This window comes from Bombus affinis, chromosome 18 (assembly GCF_024516045.1).
Source record: "Bombus affinis isolate iyBomAffi1 chromosome 18, iyBomAffi1.2, whole genome shotgun sequence".
NCBI lineage: Eukaryota > Metazoa > Arthropoda > Insecta > Hymenoptera > Apidae > Bombus > Bombus affinis.
Window position 1 is genome coordinate 5212581 of NC_066361.1, and position 15761 is coordinate 5228341.

General features: G+C 34.7%; 2 long non-coding RNA genes and 1 pseudogene across 2 annotated transcripts; all 3 read right to left on the bottom strand.

Moving 5' to 3' along the window:
* Positions 1 to 1449: 1449 nt before the first annotated feature.
* On the bottom strand, positions 1450 to 2859 carry LOC126926458 (uncharacterized). Its single transcript, XR_007714618.1, has 2 exons — positions 2504 to 2859; positions 1450 to 2418 (listed from the first exon to the last, which is right to left on the bottom strand). It is a non-coding gene; the product is annotated as an uncharacterized LOC126926458 (long non-coding RNA).
* A 6118-nt stretch (positions 2860 to 8977) lies between these two features.
* On the bottom strand, positions 8978 to 9161 carry LOC126926749 (U6atac minor spliceosomal RNA; annotated as a pseudogene).
* A 2973-nt stretch (positions 9162 to 12134) lies between these two features.
* Positions 12135 to 15761, bottom strand: LOC126926463 (uncharacterized). The gene is made up of 3 exons (XR_007714625.1): positions 15499 to 15761; positions 13243 to 15413; positions 12135 to 13172 (listed from the first exon to the last, which is right to left on the bottom strand). It is a non-coding gene; the product is annotated as an uncharacterized LOC126926463 (long non-coding RNA).

Sequence of the window (15761 nt, forward strand, 5' to 3'; positions counted from 1 at the left end):
CCAATTCAGAGCGCAACTGCTCTCTTGAAACCAGAGTCCAAGCAGAACAATTCATTTGATACCGGTACACATAGCTCAGCAATAATATTAAGAAAATAATTTCAGAAGAACCCAGCACCAAATAAACATCTACACAGGGAACCATGATGACTACAAACGCCAGCAGCTGCAAATTTTAATCAACTGGATCCAACCGTGAGTGTCACTATATAGCGGCCTCTTCTCCTAAAACAGAAAGTTTGTTTATCTTTAAGCTTAACAAATCTAAACAAGGTTGACGCTCCAAGGAACAGCGATAGGAGTCTCTCCTGATTCCAGTTGATCGCAAGATCGAGCTTCGAAATTCGGTTAAATGCAAAGCTGCATGTAATTGTAACAGCAACAAGAAGGTATTGTAAGAGAGATTGGCACCAGGAGTTCATCGCCGTTCGCTCCTACTGCGAGCAAGCTATGCGCGTGAAGGAGCGAGCGGAGCGGGATGGAGAGAAGAGACAGGATGCTGTCAGGCTGCCGTACCCAAGGAAACCACCACCACTGCCGCCCTAGGTGCGTTCAAGGAGCCGTCACGCCGAGGAGGGTCTGGGTCCTCCCCGGACTTGCACGACGGTACGGCGTTAGGGGGTGTGTGGTTTTCCCCCCTAGCGGCCCAAGTCAAGACAAGGACGCCTCCCTTAACAATAAATAGGGAGAAGACGAAGAAGTGCTCCGGCAGGATTTCGCAAGAGAACCCGGGCCACTTCTGCGAAACGTCAGGAAGACCACCGTGGGGTTTTAGTCGGTTCGAGTCCGACACTACCCTGTCGCCACCCAGAAGGGGGCAGGGTGTCCGAGAGGATTTCCCCACGTAAAAAAAAAAAAAAAAAAAAAAAAACCAAATCAGGAGAAAGACATGAAACAATTTATTATTGCGATACTTGTTCCGATAAGTTAAGGATACAGCTTGGCAATGTTTTATAAATTATCATTAAAAAAAATACAGAAAAAATATTTAAAAATGTATTCAAACATGTAAACATATGTATGGATTATTAAAATCTTGTATAAAGTGTGTGTCTTGTAGATAAGATAGTACGAGTACGTAGATAAGATAAATGATTTTATACATCATTTTATCTTATCTACAAGACACTCGTCACATACGCGCAAAATCACCTCGAGTTGCTGCTACGTCTGACCAAATTTAGTTTATCGACCAACTTCCAATAATCTGTATCGTAAGATGCGTTACGTTTTACCAATCATTTCTCTAGTCAAGTTGTTCCAAGAAACTTTAATTTGCAGCGGCATCGACCACGGAACTTTCCGACGGCTTCGCGGTACAAAGAGCTATGCCGTCAAAGCGCAATACCGACATGCCCAATGTACCATCGATATCCCTACGTTTCTTTCGCCGAATTCTCGGAAGAACGCATACGCAGCGACCGCCGCGGTACATCCAATAAACGCGTGTGTAGTGGGGATATCGAAGGGCAACAAAGGAAAGAATCCGTGGTTTCGAACAAAAGAATCAGTCAGTCTATCTGAAGCTGCGAAGTACGAAAGGTCTCGTAATAAGCATACTAGCTCACAAAACTTGATTGTTATCTTTTCATCTTAATTGTTAATCGTTTGATAGTTGATTGAAAATGTTGTTCATCGCCGTGTATGTCTCGTTTGACGTGTAAGATGTGTCCTCGCGGAAGTTAACCCTGTAATTATTGACGTAAGGTTGCGTGGATGCTAAGCAAAGAAGGCGTTCCTCCCCCACGGACACTCGTTTGGTTGTGCGATTGAAATTGTTGGACTGCGTTTAATTGATGAGTGAAGGCTGCGTGGTTGCGTTCCTCGACCAGTGGGTTATGCTCCTTCAAAGGTGACGCTCCTGACGTCACTGGCTTCGCTGTAGTGGTACCGCGTGTTACAAAGCAGTTAACAAAAGCGAAATGATTATATTAGGCAATTTATGGTAGAAAGTACAAGTACAAGATTACAAGATATTTGTTAATATTTCGAAATATACTATGAATAATATTTGTCTATTATGTATAGATTTTATTGCCAACAATAGCATTTGAATAAGTTTTAATATAACTGTTGTAATTTGGTAAGCCTGTCGATAGAAGCGGACATAAGGATCAGTGATCTCGAAATATTGAAAATTAACCTCTTAGGTACAGTGCGCCACTATAGTGGCTTTCGCGGATACCATCTTGTATCACGACCTGCCACTGCAGTGACACTCCACTGACTGATTCGCTGAAGTAAATGATCTTTTTCGTTTGTCTCGTTTCACACTTCTTTTGCCCTCACAACGTTCTTGTCTTCGTTTTTGATGCGCCAGTGTCTTCGTTAATATAAACATACCATTACTAGATGCTCTTTTTAACGTGCCGATCCGTTTCTCTATAATTTTTTAGAATCTTTAACCTCAAAATGTCGCTACAAAATGGAAAACGAAGAGCAATTTGAAAAACACTATCGTGCTACGAGTGTGAAAATTGTGACGTGGATGTATGTGTCGTACCGTGATTTAAAATATATCACCTTAAATTATATTATTAATTATTGAAGTAAATTGTTAAAGTTAAAGTATACGCATCATATCTTTAAGAAAAATTATAATTTAATTATCAAAAACTTCATTCCAATGTGCTTGCGTAAAGAATAGCATCGAGGTGGAGGACGTGTTGGGTGTTAGTACTCCGGTGTTTAACTTCAAAAGTGTTTATTTCGATATCGAATACGCATCGTTTTAAGTCGTAACGTGACGCACGTCGAACTCAAGGGATCACAATACAGATCTAATGCTTACTGAACTAAACTGCTACTGTTTCGATACAGCCTCGATACAAACTCGATACACAGTCGATACATAATCGATATAGACTCGATACGAACTAACCGTGGCTATCAACGACGGCCATCAACTACCATCGACTACCATCCCGAGCTTTTCCTCGTTTCCCTTTTTATGGAGTGCCGAATTTAATGATGCTTCAACATCGAAGGACATTATCAATGTCTAAAATTATATCTTTCGTACAGCTTTTGTTATGTACGCATAATTTCAGCTGAATAATGTTTATGAAGTGTCGTGTGTTCTCATACCTTACAGTACGAAAAGATTACGCGTTAATGAAATTGTAACAAATGATAGCAATGTAACAGAATACTACGTCTATAAAATAATATTAGAGTTTAGAGATGTTAACTGTATTGGCGAGAATTTCTTTTACGAAGTGGATGTGCATTGGAGGAAAAAGTAAACTATTTCTAATTGATAGAAAATGCAATGTAATGCAGGTGTATATATAATTCTGATTGGTTTTGGCTACTTGGGCGATTGTGATAGAGGGAGGGAATACCTACTGATGGTCATAGAGAGAGGATTCGGCTTTGTGTCTTCAATTACCGAAATAGCGCTACCGCGGTCGTTATAGAAAACAGTGATGGGTATCTTGACATATCTAGTTACCGACTAACCGAAAATTTTGGTAATGTATAATTACCCGTAATAAAACGTTTAAAAGGATTAATTAGGTGCTGAACCTTCGAAAGTGTTTAAGTTTCACATTTTGATATATACGTAATTACGCGCAATAAAATGTTTAACAGGATTTGCTAAATTTTTAAAAATATTTAATTTTACTAGAAATTGAATGAGACATGTTACATTTTCGTTCGTGTTTGATAAATTAATTATTCTTCTCGCAGCATAATAATTTTCACGTGCTTATTACTAGAAATTGAATGAGACTTGTTACATTTTCGTTCGTGTTTGATAAATTAATTATTCTTCTCGCAGCATAATAATTTTCGCGTGCTTATTTGACGGTAATTGACACATTACAATTTTCATATATTGGAGGTTCGCGTGTAAGTATTTGTAGGTAAAAGTCGCACGTACACTACCTCTGCTTCGCCACAATTATAATTCGTATAAAATTGTATTTTATAAAGAAAGAAACACAAAAAGCTTTTAGGAAAAAAGCTTTTAAATTCTCTAAATAATTTCTTGTTGTCTGTATGTTACTTATGGAAATTATGGCATATAAAGTATTGTAACAGTCCCAATATCCAAGTTTCAATGAATTGATCTCTTATTGTTCCCACAAATGAACATTACCAAAGTTAAAATTTTGTATTATCATAGAACGAAGAATCTTTTTCCTGGAACAACATTTCGTACAATTTCTATTCAGTATTAACGATGAACAATTTGTGGTATCGAGGATTTAGTAAAGAAATAGGATTGCGCAGCCCATAGGAATTTAAAGGTTGTACGCACATGTATACTGCTATACGTACATATAGTATAAATGATATGACTGCCTTAGGTAATCTTTAAGTGAATAGTCGGAACTATTACAGCCCTACATAATTTTGAACGAAATTTTATTTTGTACATAGATCGCGAATGTTCAGGTATTTATATATATCTATAAAAGAAAAATGCTAAAATTTCTGAGGAGATTGACAGACATGTAGGACAATGTACATCGTTGAATAGGATATCCTTTATTTATTTTATAATTTTTCATTAAACAGAATAAAAGAAATGAAGTGTTGAGATATATGTAATTCTGTATGCTACGCCGGATTAGCCGCGTAGCATGAGTGCGTGTGGCAGTTGTGCATGTGTAGCGTCTCGTAAAGCAGAAGGATGCAACTGTTCTGTACGCATGGTGGTGAAAAAGATGGCGAGACAAAAAGAATGCTGAGACGCGTGCAATATGTATCTGCGAATATCTTGTAAATCACATATTAAAAAAATATAAAACTATTTTAATATCATTTGTACGTGTAATGTGAGTGTTCCTATACATTTATTTCGGGGATTAAGATTCATAATTCTCAACATAAAGCACAAATTGTAAATTGCGCTTAATCCTGTAACTGTGTTTAGTAACAAAGGAATACTACGTTACAGAAGAAAGGAGTTTCTTTGAGGAACCTATCGAATACTATGTACGGTATTCAATTTTATCATGTTTATTTGGCTATATACAAAAAACATTGGATGCATATATGTAATATATGCAAAAATATATAAAATATACAACGTAAGATGTTTTTTTAATTGATGATTTACAGTCGTAACTTACAGCCGTATCAATAGGTTATACATAACTCAATTGGAAGCACAAGTTCAGTTTTATAATTGTTACGATATATAATAGATGAAATAAATCCTCATTTGAAACTCGTTTCTTCAGTTTTGTATATAAGAATATAAAATTGTATAAATATCTATAGTTTGTTAATTATATAGCATTATAAAATGAGATTCTTAATATTCTGCTATCTATTATCCTTTGTCTCTATATTATCCTTTTGAAATAAATTTCCAAAATAAATTTCTGCCTAGGTTCTTCTCTTTCAGTTGAAGACCATAGGGAAAAAATGATGAATCCATTTCTACTGCTTTTATGATTTTAATGTTACTTAGTGATTAAAAGGATATATGTATTTTAATATGAAATAGTCAAAAGGGAAATAATTAGGTCCAAATCTATAATTTTGGAGAAACCAGTCTATATATATTATTATATAAACAGTGTGATATTGTATAATATTCTAAACCTAATACTAACATTTAGTATCTCTGAAATATTCAAAGGGCTGAGAAAAACTTGTATTTAAATCTAAAACCAGATAAGGAAGGAACTTTGTGAGTGGTCAGAAGCGTAATAGAATTACAAAATTATTTTTCCATAAAAAGTGGAAATGTAATTTATAATAATTTTCCACTGTAATCTTCAATCATGTTTGCAAAAATATAAATTGGCATAAATATTTACAATCTATTAATATGAATAATAGATGTAATTATTTGAAGATTTATGTAATCCTCCTTTGTGACATTATATCTTTAATGTTATAAATAAAATTGATTTCTATTTACCACTTAGAATTTCACTTAGAATCTGTACCACCAATTCATAAAAGCTATTTATTTTTCATTCCAGTTGTGTCATTATCTATCATCAATGTTTAGACACTAGTTGCTATCTCCTTGGAATGTTACTTAGCTATCTGCAGACCATTAAAGTTGAAAATATGGGAGACACGATTTTAAGCTTACAAGATGATCGCTGTTTCAACTGTCAGCTTCAAATGAAGCGTGCCAATCCTTGTTGTCTAGCTTTGAAAATATATGCAGTGGTAGCATTACTTTTTTCACTTTCTTTATTGATTTGTTTTTTAATTTATTACTTAAAATTTTACTATCCAATGTTTTAAGCATGTTAATGTATTGGATATTTACCTTTATAGCTAGAAAACAAGTTGTTAATATGAATTCCAATACTACATGATTTTTAATCTACTAATATTATGGTTAGATGATATTGATAGAAAATATAAAAAATGTATTCCCTCAATTTAAAGAATTATTTTATAATATAATTAAGAAAATATAATTGCTGCAATTTCAGTACAAATTGAATATAGGTACTTTCTCTGGATAAAAAAATACATGTATTATATAGACCATGAAATGAGAGGGAGAAAGAGAGAATACTGTAAACAGAATTATACTTGAACTCTTATACTATGTACACCTATACTATGTACACTTATACTATGTGCTTTGTGCTTTTACGAAATTTGCGATATAATGCTCTAGTTATTTAACGAAATACATGGATATGAACATTTTAACACAATTATTGCCATCGTGTGTTATTTGAGTTTTGAGCTTAACCTGATAATGTACTGCAGTATCGCGAGGAAAAAACCTGGTTAGAAACTAAGCAAAATAAGGTCGCCTGTCCTTCGGTTATTAGCTTACATAGAAAAAGCGTGTGTGACCAAAATCACCTAGTTCTTGCGAAGCGTTAACAGGATGGAATTAGAGAAAAGGAAAAATAGCGCTAATGGAGGGGAACGACTCGAATCCAAGGAGCGGTTAATCGAGAAGTGAGAGTGGGTCGGGAGGTCAGAATTAATCGAGGAATCGAAGAGTAGAGTTGTTAGAGTTAACGTTGTCGAGTTGCGTTGTTGAGAGTAGAGTTGTTAGCGTTGCGGAGTTGCGTGAGTAGCCAAGTTAGAATAAGATTGTTTCCATATTCCATATTTGTTCCATATTAAACAACCATCGTTTTCTGTCTCATTAATATTTGTATAACTAATTTAAAATAAAATAAATAGTATCAAAGAAATTGTATACCTAATATTTCCGCGATACTACAATAATTAATCGCTAATATACAAAATGCGATAAACAAAATAGAAAAGTTGTTAATTCTATTTATTTAAAGTTTTATTGTATTCTATTTACTGTGTCTATGTGTGCACTGTTTTTATAGTATAAATTAATATGTTTATCTTTATTGATTTTTCCCTTGTGCTTGGAAAAAGGATTAGATATAGTCTTTGAAAAATTTGCTATATCTTTTCTTTTCAAATCGTTTCTTGGTTTCTTGTGAACATTCTTTTAATCACTGTAGTAAAGGGACTTATACATTTTCCACTTTCTTCTTTTTATAATAAATTTAATTCATTTTAATTCATATGTAAAAATTCGTAAGTCCCCCCATTCCAATATGTCACATTAATAATATAATTATTGTATTTGTTGTTTCAGGTGAGTAACATTGAAATTTGTTATGGATATCTCGTTGATCGGGTCAGATTGAACTAACTACGGCATAACTAAAGGTACTGTCGTTGTTAGTATGTTTATTTATTATTATGTCAATAATTTTATTACAGTAATGGGATGTTTGATTTATAAATATTATAGAAATGCTAAAGGCAAAATACAAAAAGTTTAAAATTACGAACATAGTGCACAGTTAAAATGTTCTGCAGTAGTAATCGTTAATTATGTGGAAGTGATAATTAAGAAATTTATTTCATACGATACTTAAGACCAAATAGCAATACTTCTTAAATTATTGTCATGATATCGAATATGAAATTGTTTTCAATTCAATTACCAACTAAAATTATAGTAAAATAAATATAGATAATAATAATAGAGAAATATAAAGAGAAAAAATATATGTAATTAAAAAAGTTAGTAGCATCTCCAAAATATTTTACCGTGAAAAATCTATTCCACTGTATGACTCGTTATAATGATTTGCTATAATGATCGTCCTAGAGAGGACGTTGGTCTATTTGTATCGACCGATGATACAGACCTAGCAAAGCAAAACAACGTTGGCACTCCAAGGCACAACACACGAGTCCCTGCCGACCTTTCAATGACTCATGTGCCGCTACAGAGTTAATATCAATAAGATAATTATTATACTAATAATGCTTCGTTATATATCGCGTTATTGCTTACATATCCCTTGGTAAAAGTTAATATTTCGTAGGTATTTGAAGCATCAAAAGCGCCACAGCGAAATATAACCTATTTAATTACTTATTTATTCGAAATATATTTGACAGACTACGACAGCAATTAGTCGCTCTCGTTATTTCGTACTATCTATCCTCGACTAATCCTCCACACATATTTTTTTGATGTCACATTTATTTCCAATAAAACAATTTGGATATGCTTTACTTACAGCAATCAGATACAATCCTAAATAGCTTATACGAAACAAATGTCTCACTGCGTAATACAGAATAAAAATGACTGAATACGGCATTCATAACATTGAAAATGTGGAAAAGGTTATCAAGTTCAGAATGTCAGTAGTGGCACCACTTTCTAACCACCAGTATGTATCTTAATTTTGCCTATGATTATATTGTTCAAGTCTGCAATATGATAATTAACAGCGTAAATTTACTCAGTAATTCTGTGTTGTATATCAAATTTCTTGATCTATTTCGTTTTTGTTTACATGATGTCAATGCATCAAACATCTAGATTCGCACCTAATATATTGTTCGAAATCCAATGCTGAAAATGATGTAGCAGTAAAGATCATTTGCCACAAGCAAAGATTGATAAAGATTATACGCCAGTAAGAAAAAGTTATTAGCACCTCCGTCATTCGGAAGGATAGCGGAAGCTCTCCGCGGTCCCTCCAAAAAAAATCTGGTAAGTGCCGGCGAAAGGCGACAGTGCCTTACCATTTATAACTGTTTTTCTTTTTTTATTTAAATCTTTTCATTCTCAATTTGTCCAATTTGCACATTTGGTAGAATCCATTTATATATGTGTTCCATCCTTGTCTAGGGAAGCGTTAAACGTCTCTCCTTTCATGCTACAAAAAAATTTTTTTTTTTTTTTTAGCGTGGAGGAAATCTTCATAGACACCTTATCACCTTGTGTGGGCGGCAGAAGGTAGTGCCGGATTCTTACCGGCTAAAACCTCCACGGGCGGGACAGGTAACCAGTGAGCGAGTTTCCTCGGGCCCCTGAGTGCTTAACAATATCAAGCACCCATGAAACTACTAAGGTGCACTCCCAGAAGATACACCTACAACATACGGCAACGGCGGGGCCCACCAGTTGCCTGTTGCATACTTATCTCTAAACAATACGGCTAATTCACATGTTTTGTGAAATCTGAAACTCCTATACCGAGGATACGAACTCGCCACGCCAGGCGTCGCCATGAGTTCTGGGCTTTAACGCGCGTAGCTGGCCGTCCCGCCGGGGTTACAGCTGATTGGAATGTATTTAACTCTTAATGTGGCAATGTCTATCATAGGAAGTATTCTAATTAGCCTCTTGATTATTATACATTATTGATTATTATACATTATTATACATTATATTTTATAATTATAATTAACTATATATATAATATAGTATCGTGAGGAAAATACCTGGTTAGAAACTAAGCAAAACAAGGTCGCCTGTCCTTCGGTTATTAGTTTACATAGAAAAAGCCTATGTGACCAAAGTCACCTAGTTCTTGCGAAGCGTTAACAGGATGGGATTAGAGAAAGGGAAAAATAGCGCTAATGGAGGGGAACGATTTGAATCCAAGGAGCGGTTAATCGAGAAGTGAGAGTGCGTCGAGAGGTCAGAATTAATCGAGGAGTCGAAGAGTAGAGTTGTTAGAGTTAACGTTGTCGAGTTACGTTGTTGAGAGTAGAGTTGTTAGCGTTGCGGAGTTGCGTGAGTAGCCAAGTTAGAGTAAGATTGTTACTATTAGTTCCATATTAAACAACCATCGTTTTCTGTCTCATTAATATCTGTATAACTAGTTTATTGTAAAATAAATTACAAATAATAATTAGTATCAAAGAAATTGTATACCTAATATTTCCGCGATACTACAATACTAATCTTCACAAATCTCGTATACTTTGCTGCTGAAGCAAGCAAAACTCTCATAGAAAGAAGACTAAAAAGAAAACACCCCCGTACTGACCTCACTAAAGAAATAAAATAGTCAAACTCGAAGATGGTATTCCGCTGGGGGTAACCATCCAAATGTTATTTAGCAATTAAGCTAGAAAAATTTACCGAATGTCCAGCTGAACAAATTGTAAAGTACAAATGAAATAATAAAAAGAAAAATAGTTAATCATCCGTTAAATATGAACAATTGAGTTCTACAGATTGAAAGTATTAAAACGATTAGTTTCCGGTTACTATACCGAATACACTGTGGCGTCACTCGACAACAAATACCGTCACTTGACACTAACACCGGCCAACGGTAGCACAGTGGTTAGCCACTGTCCTGTTTTTGTGACCAAGTTTTCAGGGTCGAGATAGGAGGAGAAAAACAATATCGTATATAAGCACCGCTCTACAGCGATTTAAATTTAAGTTATATATTTATAACACTAAAAAATGTAATTCCGACACACAAAACCATGTATGGCCATGTCGTACCGTCACATATCGGTACTTTTGCCTAAATCCTCCCATAACCGAAGTCCATTGTTTATTGTGAACAACATACAGATACTCATCTACTGGTCAATAAACGTTATAAAAAAAAAGCACAGTGGTTAGCGCCTTAGGTTACGAACGTTCGGGACACACGAGTTCAAATCCCGGCGCCCGTAATCCGATTTTTCTTCCACGCATCTAAAAATGAGAAGAAAATACAGCAAGTATCCCAGCAGCGACATCTACATCCAGCAGCTACAATTACCACGAACAACACCTACACCTCAACACTTATGGAAATATTAAAATTGTAGATTCTCATCGATAATTTTCAAAAATTGTTCTGTTTATATTAATACTGCATTTTATTTGTCCCTATCATGGCTATTCTCCTAATGACAAAATAGATATTCAGAGATGAAAAAAAAAATGTAGATAGAGAGAATGGTGAAGGTACAGACTAGGCAAAGGTGATAACAATGAGGAAGAGGGAAAGGATAATAAACATGGATGACGGAGAGAAATAATGGCAAAGTTTAAAAACAAAGAGGAAGATGATAAAATTAGGGGAGGGTGGGACGATGATAAATATGAAGAAAAGAATGCAATAATCAAACTGTGGATTTATGAATTTCTGTAGGAATAGTGTAAAACATCTTTTAAACGCGATGATAAATGAGACCAATCGCAAAATCCGTCCAATCAAATATCAGTAGTGGAGAATAATTTACAAGCGAAACAGTGAACCTTATCTCTAGATTTAGATTAAATTAGCCATCTTCGTGTTGTCTTTTGTCCATTCGTCAGTATTCTTGTAAAATATGTTGCAGAAAAACTCCTGTTATTTTCGTTCTTAGGCAAGTTAACCTAACTTGGCCTACGCGCTAGCTGCCGATAACACCCCTCCCCTCCCCTCCCAGTCCATCCTCTCCCACCCCCTCCCTAATAGGCTAGCGAACAGTCCTGTTTTTGCGTCCAGGCTTTCAGGACATAAATTAAAATATCGTACATAAGCACAGCGCAACAGCGGCTTAAATTTAAGTTACAATAATAATCTTAAAAAAAAAATGTAATAGTGCATGGCTACGTCGTACCGTCGCGTATCGGTACTTTTGCCTGTACCACCTTACAATTAGAATTCAACGTTTATTCTGGAAAAAAATCATGAAAAAAAAATATGTAAAAAACCTGGAATTAATGAACAAAGATTAAAAAAAAAAAAAGAAGCTAGCTGTCGATCGCGCGAGCCATAGTGAGTAAGAAGTTCGGTCGCGCGCCTCTCTCTCTCTTTTTTTTTTTTTTTTTTTTTTTTTTTTTTAAATTATTATTGTAACTTAAATTTAAGCCGCTGTTGCGCTGTGCTTATGTACGATATTTTAATTTATGTCCTGGAAGCCTGGTCGTAAAAACAGGACAGGTCGCGCGCCGTGCCATTCACTGTTCAGCCGTGTGCCCAAATTGGCGCAAAATGTATAGTTCTTATGACATGTATATTTAGGAGCTATAAAAGGCATTGTGAAATAATAAGCAATGTTTGAGGACAAATAGAGTTTTTAAGACGTCTAGGGCATAATCATGATGAGTTGATCAGTTAACAAAAACAATTTATTATTTCAAAGTGGATAATGAATCACTTAGCAATTTGTAAATTACCACGAGTCAGATTCGTGGCTTTCGTTTATGGCACAAATTCTTTATCACGAGTCTGGCTCGTGGATATAGGCCAACGGGTTAAATTGAGTAACTTGTACAGGACCATGTTTACTGTTTGTTGTGTCCTGTCAATTGGTCACGTGCTAGGATCTTCAGTGTCGAAATTTCTGTTTTTTTCTTTTTGTGTTTCAATTTCCATATTTTCAATATCTTTTTCTTAATGAGTTTCACAATTTTTTTATTGTTTCCATTTTTGTCCAATTCAGTTTCGTTGGTATCTTCATGTTCCTGCACAGATGTATTCAACTCTTGGTTTTCCTCTTCCAAAGGGATCTGATTCACTGCCATATGTTCTTCGCCTTGGTCTAGCTGTGTTGAATGACTAGCAGTTCCAATTACACACTTCAAAATGTTGTTTGTTGGCCGTTTAATATAATCGTCTGGCTGCCTCTTCAGTTTTTCAGCCCCACTTAAGTATTTCCGTCCACGGTCTCTATCCCTGCTAGCCATAGCGATTCTTAAAAGAACATATTTCTGTGTATAAAATGTTGTCTGTTACAAAAGTGAAAGAATCGCGTGCCAGAAAACATTTACTGCAAGATAAGATAAACTACATATTTCATTAGTTTGTATATAGTTGAAACATTTCTCTGTTCTTGTTCATTTTATCGAAATTTCAACATTTGGGGCGAAATTAATTTAATAATAACGAATTCAACATTCTTAACTAGTTATGTGTATTGGATTTCATTTGTACGACTGCCATACATTTTGTCTGCAACACGATTTCAGTTAAGGTTAACTTTAACCTAAAAGAGGGGAAATAATTGAAAAAATATACTTACCAGAAATCAAACGTTTTGAAAATGTATATGTCAAGGTTTATGTCACAATATCACTTTGAAAAATATATGATATCAATCATATTTTTTAAGGATCAATTTAAAATTCCTCAATCTTATATATTTAATTTCTCATTATAGATATAAATTCTTTTCGGAAAATGCTATAATTGATATAATTTTATAAATGTTAATCACAAATAATTATCAAATAATATTCTTTTCCTAATAGTTTCAACGAACGTCTTATAGGATTAATCATCATTATGAAGAAGCCATTTATACAACATTTTTCTATAGATTGTCGATGACGCGAAACTATTACATAATTCATATTTAATTTCTGTACAACATCTCATACATAACACTAGGTTTACGGGCGTTTCGTATATACCTATCTCTACGAGCATCCGTCAAATTGACGGGTAAACGAAAATACGCATTTTTCTTTAAAAAATCGATTTTTCAAATTAAGTCTGAAAGTAACAATATTAGGCTTCACGTTTAAATAAATTATTAACCCTTTGAGTGCTGAATACTCGCGGCCTATGTCGCGTCTAGCGCTGACGATCGCTGTGGACGGAATACTTTTTCGTTAGACCGAACTCTGTTGATTGACTATTCAAAGCGCAAATCGTAATAAGTTATAGTAATTCTTTTGCACGAGATTAAACGATTCAAGAGCGTTATTTTTTAGTTATTTTTAATTATTTATTATAAACATTGAAATTTACAGTTAACTAGAATTTGGGTAATAAACTAGAAAACAATAAACTAGAAAACTAAATTTAGTAAATATAACACAAGTTAATAATTTAGTTGTGTGTGAAAAATTCAGTGCTTGAGGAAACTAAAAAAACCAGATGTAGAGTTTTCTTACAAGTGGTGACCGCTTCAACGATAACGAGCCACTATTGGCATTTGTTTACTGCCGTAAGGAATGCATTTATATTTATTTCACACAAACGTAATAGTATTACTTCTACGTAGGTGTTCGGAAAAATTGAAAAACGCATACATGCGTCCTTAGTCCATGCCGGCCACTTACAGAAAACGCATATATGTGTCCTTAGTCCACACCGATAGCTTTCGCCAGACACATATATGCGCACACAGCACTCAAAGGGTTAATAAATAAAGTCTTTTTTTGAAATTATCACTAAAAAAAATAACAATAACATTAACGGCACAGGGTAATCATATTTATCGAGCACATTTACGTTTACCCGTTAATTTGACGGGTCCCGTAGAGATAAGTATACTACATGCAGATTTCAAAAATTAGAAAGCCTAGGAAAAAATAATTTTGTGTATAAATTCTTCAGATGAAATGATTAATTTACGATGTAAAATGGTTAAAATTGGTGCTATGGTTAAAATTGGTTTTTGAGATATTTCATTTCGAAGTTCGAAATCCGTCAAATTGACAGGTTCCGTAAACCTAGTGACAATGACGCGATTCGGATACGACTGAAATATTTAGCACTATTCATAACTTTCAGAGATCGGGCATAATTTATTTTTTATGTTTATATTTTTCAATGTAAATTCTTCACAGAAACAACAGATTATCTGATGTTACAATCCCAATTTTTAGTATTCTAATATATTAACGTTCTATTGTGTTGAGGTGGTATGTTGGTAAAGGTGCACACAAGAAATATTCTTGATGTTCAACAATAAAGTTTATTAAACTATCAACAATCAACAGTCAACGATTTACGGCCGACAATTAACGATTAACGATTAACTATCAACAACGAATAACAATTAACTATGAAGGTCAATAATCACGTATCTCTAATTGTATTTGTTTTGCTATGACGCTTAACCTTTCGCACTCCGCAGCTCGGGACAAAATGAATCTTTGGTTCGAAACCAAACGGACTCTTTCTTTGTTGCCATCGATATCCCCACTAGGTACGCGTTTATTAGATGTCCGCTACGGTTGCCGCATATGCGTTCTTCCGAAAATTCGGCAAAAGAACCGTAGGGATATCGATTGTACATTGGGCGTGTCAGCCTTACGCTTTCAAGGTATAGCGCTTTGTATCGCGAAGCCGTTGGAAAGATCCGCCATAGTGTTGTTATATCTGTAAATGTTTACGTGAAGAGGACGTTGGTACGTGAGGATTAATGACGAGATTACTCGTTGTTGTAATCGTCGAATATATCTAAAACAATAAATTAATATACAGCCGTAAACGTGAGTCGTTAGTACGAAGTATAAATCGCAAAATAAAATCGCGGAATAAATACTTGTAAATGCTTGTCGCGTAACTCGATAAACGCTCGTAAGATACTCGGAGATACTCTAGATACTGTTAGATACTCGATATGTGCTATTGCTCGCGATCGTGCCCGTGTATTTATACTGGTCGGGGGAAAATCGGAAAATTCGAATTCGTCTTCATTCGGCGGTTGCTTGTAGCGGCGACATTGTTTTGACCGGAGTCCATTTGTTCTTACATTACTCGTAACCTAACGGTCTTGATACTCCGAGGCAAAACAACAACGTGATT